This window comes from Palaemon carinicauda, chromosome 38 (genome assembly GCF_036898095.1).
Source record: "Palaemon carinicauda isolate YSFRI2023 chromosome 38, ASM3689809v2, whole genome shotgun sequence".
NCBI classification, from domain to species: Eukaryota; Metazoa; Arthropoda; class Malacostraca; order Decapoda; family Palaemonidae; genus Palaemon; species Palaemon carinicauda.
The window spans coordinates 57,647,835-57,655,334 of NC_090762.1; the positions used below are offsets into that span (position 1 = coordinate 57,647,835).

Below are 7,500 nucleotides of genomic sequence, written 5' to 3' on the forward strand. Positions count from 1 at the left end.
TATTATTTGCATGTAAATTTCCATACTCTAATTTCTTTTAATTGTTATAAACAATCTAAGTCAATAAGAGAAGAAATCATACAGGTTCTAAGCAGAGATAATAAAGGAGGGTTTAATGTATTGTTAAATACTAATAGGCACTAGAACTTAGATGAACCAACAAATTAACACAAATTCCGAGTTAACAGTGGTCCGATTTAATTCTATAATTACTCTAGTCTTTAATGCAAGTAAAATCTCAAGAAATGAAAAATGTCTCTCGAATAGATACCAAATAATTAGAGACAACCACGAGACAGCACGTCTAACTAATTTAAATGAAATAAATACACGAAGGATAAATACATAAATTGATCACCTGGTTCATCATCAAATTCATATACGAATCTAAAATTGAGTTTAAGATTTAATAATGTAAAGTCAACAATAATAAGAAATTAAAGAAGACCATGATGGCATTGCATCACACTAACAGCTGAAATGGACATAATTGATTTTCCTTTGTTATTATTTATTTATACTTCCATGCTAATAACAGATGATCCTGTTGTTTATACCTCATAAACAGAGGGACTGCCAAGGCTAAAAGGCGACAAAGGAGACGAATGGCAATCGACAATTTCAATAAATCGAGGACGCGAAGGCGTAGACCCTAAACGAACTCTAATCCCATACGTGAGGAAGAAGATTCATGTTCGAAAGACATGAACTGCGGTAACCCGAGACGAGCTTCAAGAAACACTTTTTCTGTCAATAAACCGTTTGAGAACGAAGAACATTGATTTTATAATGCAAAACCACGTCTTTTACACATATTGCTCTTTCCGAGAATGTCAAACGCATAAAAACGACAAGTCCAGCCCATAAGGGAGTTTCGACTACATAATCCGATGCGTAGGGAATTTGATTCATGCTGAAATGACATGAAATGCGGTAACCTGAGACGTACCGTAAATAATAAACAATCATTCGTGGGTTATATTCTATATTCAGACGTTGGTGCTCAGATGAAAATTAATTTCTTTGCTATAATCAGTGTTTTTACAAACATACACAGGCAAAATACATAATATTTTCAGTGTAAATTTTGTTTGTTTACTTTCGTTTTCTAAAGAGTATAAAAGGGGGTTAATAAAATGAACAATACTGCAAATAGTTTGGGAGAAAAAAAAATAAACAGTGCAGAATATACAACGGTGTGTAATTACTGTTTGCGATTACCTTTGACTTGAAAAGTATGGATAAACATAGTGCTAACAACAACAACAACAAAAACAACAACAACACCAATAATAATAATAATAATAATAATAATAATAATAATAATAATAATAATAATAATGGCATCTCACTGTGGCTACAACTTACGAAGAAAAAAAAAATTAAGTAGCTAAAAACCATGAAAAATGCAACGGAATAAAAGCAACATTACGAACTCACATATTTATGGTAATACATATTTTTGGTAGCAACCCTGCCAACAGACCTCCCGGGACCTACGAACCAATTACTAGCAATTTCATGTTACGCCGTAACCCTGCGTCATGAGGCATGTAGTATTACGCAATCGATGAGTACCTGAACGTGATTCTTTTGGAACATGTGATTAAGTTAGTGCCTCATGCTCGTAAGCAGGTTGATTTACCTTTATATCTTTGTTCTTGGTTGGTTGGTATGAGTCCGAAGGTCCAAAGTAATTCTTCCCTTTAACGCTTTACTAAATCTTTCACAATAGTGAATTTTGCTCTTTAGGCATTTTTTTACTACTTGATGTTTTTGAAGATTGTTCAATGGGAAATTTTATGTTTGGATAACGACAAAAATGAAAAATGTGTCGATGTATAATAATTTTGGAAATAAATGGCTGTTCTTTGGTAATTTCGAATGGTGGAATTCATACAATCAGGGTTAATCTCCGGTATTTTCGATGAACAATGATGGTTTTATGTCATGCTGGAATATATGTACATGAACCTTTATTTTCATACATCAAATCCTAGGATAGTTAAATAAAAAAATAAAAATTCCCTGATCAATTTTGCATGATTGTTTTGCTTTTGTGGTAATCTTGGCAGTTAAAAAGCCTTTAATATTTTTTTTTTTTCAAGTTTCTTCTCCTGTGAAACAAAATTAAAAGATATTTCAACTCTAGTTCAGAAAGAATTAACTGACGGCTGTAGAACAATAAAAGATAGTTTACTGATTTGGGGAAATCAGGCCTACATTTTAAAGTAAACGAGGTTTTAAGACTTATAACGATTAAAGAAACCTAAGGGACATGGTTGAGGAATCTTGCCAGAACTTCTTCTAAAATACTATCATGTTGAATCTTGCCAAATTTCTAAAATACTATTCTGTTCAATCTTGCCTGAACTACTAAAAAAAAACTAGTCTGTTGAATCTTGCCATGAACTACTATTAATCTGTTCTGTAGAAACTTGCCAGAACTTCTAAAAACTCTTATATTAAAGCTTGCCAAAAGCTCTAGAAAATTTTTTCTTTAATCTTGGCATAATTTCTAAAACCTCTTGTTTAAATACGAATTCATCTGAGAATATATATAGAGGCTAATAAGGAGTGCAACTTGACTCTTAAAAGAAAACAAAGATAGCCATAATATATATTTTTAAGTCTAATGGCCGTGTTATCAAGCATTTTTTATTGCAACTTATAACCAGAGATACATCTTTTACCATCTTGTTACGAAACCTGGACCAAATATTACATATTTCTTCTTATGATAGTAAAAAATTCTTCATTATTTGTTTCGAATTAGCGGAAAAATCACCGGATATACTGTAGCTCTTATATATTTATCTTTTCTTTCTTCAATCGTAAAATTATCAAAACTATAGTGTTTCTTGAAATGGCACATTTTATATTTTCTAAAATTCTTGTAGAATTTTTCAATACTTTCTTATAACGCTATAGTTCTCCCTTTTTATTCTAATCATGTACACAGTAGCCAAAAGTCTGTTTAAAGGTAGAGGAGTATTGGCCCAAAATTAGCCTAAAAAAAAGAGGCTAAAATACCCAATATTTCTCGTAATTTTGTACGTAATTGTTCATTAAATGACCGAAAATTATCAAATACTTTTCATATATTCAAAATATTAAGTCCAATATTTTTTCTTAAACTGATACAAAACTTCTATCTTTTCTTGAACTGATGCATTTTTTTTCTTGCAGATATGCCGTTGGAATAGGTTGATGACACGAAAGCAGTTATTAGGTAAGAACACAAATGAGAAGCATTTAAATTTCTATCCCAATTTCCATTCAAGCGCACCTACATATAAATTTACACACACATATATATATATGCACATATATATATATATCTATATATCTATATATATATAATATATATATATATATATATATATATATATATATATATATATATACATACATATAACGTATATATGGGTGTGTATTTCTTCAAATTGGGGAATGCTGGTAATCTTTGGATGTCCATTAAATTGGCTCCAAGAGAATGTCTTGAACGTACTGAGACATTTGAGTCTTGGAACTATAGACTTATAATTTTAGAACCATTGTCGTATATTGGCAACGATTCTACAGCAATAACCCCCTTAGCTGCCTTCCAATGGCCATTGTCCCTTGACCTACTGTCATTGTGTTGGTAACTTCAATAAATCATCAAATTCTTTATTTACATAACTACCATTAGGAAATGAAATCGGTCAGGCATTGCTGACTAATGACATGGCATTCCAAAGGACCTACTTCCTTCTAACATTAACGCACTACGAATATTTTAGGTAGTATTGACAAAATAATATAATTTTGTCACACTAATGACAAAATGATGGATTTTCTTAAGGATTAACCAAGATCTAATTGTTCTTGAAACCGAAAAGAACGTTTGGCATCACTAATATTTTAAATGACTCGTTTTACGTCATATAACAAAACTTAATTTTTCCTGTAAATTTCCCTCTTCAACTCAATCTATAAATATCATAAAGGCTTCACGTTCTTGGGCCCTGTTTGGATGGCTTAGCCTTTACCTTTTAAACATAATACCAATGAAGAGGTTTTCTAAAAGAACAGAGTACCAACAATAATAACAAGCCTAATTAATTTTGCTTGCACTGATGCTATTGCTGCTGCTACAATGCTTGGCTTGGGGATGATGAATCGTCTTCTCTTTGCCCATATACTAAGCTCTATTTCATAGTTATATTCAAATTCTTAATTCAAAATATCATTTAACTTTATTCTGGAGGCCTTTTTGAGGCATTTGATTCAACTTCAATGCCAAATACCTGATCAATAGTTACATGTTGCCTAATTTCCCTTTCTTCTCCATTTCCTCCATCTTCATACAATGAAATTAATTCTTCATCTTCCTATATTGAGATTGTTCTCATCCTCTGTTCTTAATACATTTGTCAAGTATCTGCTCATATCCCGTTCATTTTTCGCAGAAAATCCTTTACTTCAAGTATTCACACTCATTTTAAAATATTACACAATAACAATAATCTAGGATATAACAGCTGCAAGAGTAATGACAACAAACAATAAGAACGCAGGAACATTCGGAATGGAGAGCGGACATGGGAACATTCGGAACGAAACATGCGGCAGGAGGAATAGGATGGAAAGGGGGGGGGGGGGGTTGTAGGAGTAAGGCCATTTTGGACCGAAAAACATGGCGCGGTCATGTGGAAGCGAAGCCATCGAGACATTCGCGACGAGCCATTTAGTTTTATTATTTTCTTTATACACTGATATTACAGCGAATTCGAGAGATAATTCCGTCGTTATGACGGACCAAATACTCCCTCGGGCGCATATTACCGTCCTCGATTTGCATGGCGTTTTATAAATAAAACTCTCTCTCTCTCTCTCTCTCTCTCATCTCTCTCTCTCTCTCTCTCTGAAGCGTCCCGACGAATCGAATGGAAACATTCAGGCGAATTTTTTGGAATGTAACGGACTTCTTTTTTTTCCTTTATTGCCGAATTCAGTGGAATAGCGCGCGCGAGAGCACGAAATGGCCCAGTTCGAAACGGTGCTTACAGAGCCCCAAATCGCCGGCTGGTACACAAACTCCATCGGACGAATAAATATATAAGGCATTAATGCCGTGCGTATGATGGAAGAGAATGTTTTTCATTTGACATTAAATGATGAGGTTATTGGAGGTTGGCACGGGGGTTGTATTTTGTGTGCGTGGGAGGGGGGGAGGGGAAGAGAACGCAACGCGTTCGCAAAAGAAGTCAGACATGTGGGATAAACATAACAACGTCTGCTGCTGCTGCTGCTGAAGAAGAAGAAGAAGAAGAAGAAGATCAAAGGATCATCATATCTCGTGAGTTCCGGATCCATTTTGCCAATTTAGCGTCATGGCAGATTATAAGGGCTGCCCTTAGATCTTGATCCTGCTGTTCTCAGATATGTAGTAATATGTTCCAAATGCTCGTAAGATATGAATGCATATATATATTATATTATATATATATATATGTATATAAATATATATATATATATAATAGTATATTATAATATATATATAAATATACATATATATATATATATATATTTTATATATATACATATATATATATATATATATATATATATATATATATATATATATATATAATATATATATATATATTTTTACATATATATATATTTATATATTTATATATATATATATATATATATATATTTTTATATATACAGTATATATATATATATATATATATATATATATATATATATATATATATACTGTATATATATAAATATATATATATATGTATATATATATATATATATATATATATATATACTATATATATATATATATATAGTATATATATTTCTTCACAATACTCGTGTTTATTTTTGTGAAACTGCAGTACAATTTCAAGTATTCTCTACAATTCCTCCCACATATCATTAAGTTCAATTGCTTTTTAAGAAAAGTTATTCTTACGCAATGGATTCATATAAAAACCACAATATTATTTCAATGAAATACCTTTTCCTTCATTTCCTCTATTCACTTGCTACCTATTACATCAGCTGTCCTGAAAGCTAAGCACTCAAAATTACATACTGCAATTCATATTAAAATAGAATTATATTTATATATATATATATATATATATATATATATATATATATATATATATATATATATATATATACATATACATATATATATATCCCAAGATTTATAAACTTTGATGTATCATGTTTCCTCCGTAAATAAAACAACTGCTGTAGTATAGGCTATGAAAAATAAACCCATTGTTATTAAAAAAAAAAAAATAATAATAATTTTCTTATCGAGTTTAACCTAAAGTGTTAATTAATCAAAAAAGGAACAGTCGTGGTTGTAATGTAAAATTATTCCCTTGTGTCATATAAATTCAAGTCCTATACAAGGCGAAGTTTAGGCACAGAAATTATTATGAAGAAACAATAATCGACTCATCTCCAAAACCAAAAAAGTTACTTTTATTAGTGGAAGATGCAAGTAAAAGAAGAAAAATAATAAAATAGAAGATTATTGTGGGGTGAAAAGAATGAAGAGATGGACAAAAGACCAAAAGGGGTGACATATAACATCATTATAAGGGGAAAAAAAAATGGAGAAGGAAACCTAATAGATAAGGAAGTCAAATTTTAAATAGGAAGTATGCTAAAGAAAAGAAATATAGTAAGAGGGCAATATGAATCACACATAAATGAAAGAAATCAGAGAGAGATGAAGTAAAGTACAAGGAAGAAGAATTTGTTAAGGATGAGGGAGGGTTTGACGAAGTATCTTCGACAAATATAATTAATGATGACCTATACTATGAAGTACCAAAACGTGTTTGCCCAGCGGGTTGTAAGGCCCATAAGATTACAAAGTCATACAGAGTATCATTGAGAGAGAGAGAGAGAGAGAGAGAGAGAGAGAGAGAGAGAGAGAGAGAGAGAGAGAGAGAGAGAGAGAGAGAGAGAAGGCTCAAGAATTTGTAACTGCATCGCAACAGATGAACCACGTGGTATTGAACTGATATTCCATGTGGGTTTAATTTTTCTTCCACATATCTAAATATATGCAACCTAGATTGATTTTCTTGTGAAAGCAGCATAATTTCGGCCTATGCTAGGCGACGTATTACTCGTCAAGTGGAAAAATTTTCTTTATCACATGCTTTGGCATACAGAAATTTTTAGTATGAAGTGTTCTTAACTATTTTGGCGAGGAACAGGTTAAAATACATTGTTAACCATGTTATAGAACCTATTTTATTTGTCATAAACAATTTAGAAATGTTATGATTTATGTATTTGAAATGTTAATGGCGATTAACGTCATTAACGATCGGACTGTTACATATTTTCATTTCAAATTAACTGCCCAAGAAATTGCCATTAAAATCGACCTAAGACGCTTTTCAAATCGTTGCAAAAATTTAGGGTAAATATTGCAATTTATGGATGCAAAAACGAATCACTATA

General features: G+C 31.5%; 1 long non-coding RNA gene across 2 annotated transcripts in view; it reads left to right on the forward strand.

Moving 5' to 3' along the window:
* Positions 1–7,500, forward strand: part of LOC137630654 (uncharacterized) — a 123,386-nt gene that overhangs the window by 50,422 nt on the left and 65,464 nt on the right. Inside the window, exon 1 of one of the 2 annotated variants that reach the window (XR_011041749.1) lies at positions 3,187–3,232. The exons of the other annotated variant lie outside the window; for it this stretch is intronic. This is a non-coding gene — a long non-coding RNA (uncharacterized lncRNA). Of the gene's footprint in view, positions 1–3,186; positions 3,233–7,500 lie in introns of those variants that run through there. 2 annotated transcript variants of the gene reach the window in all.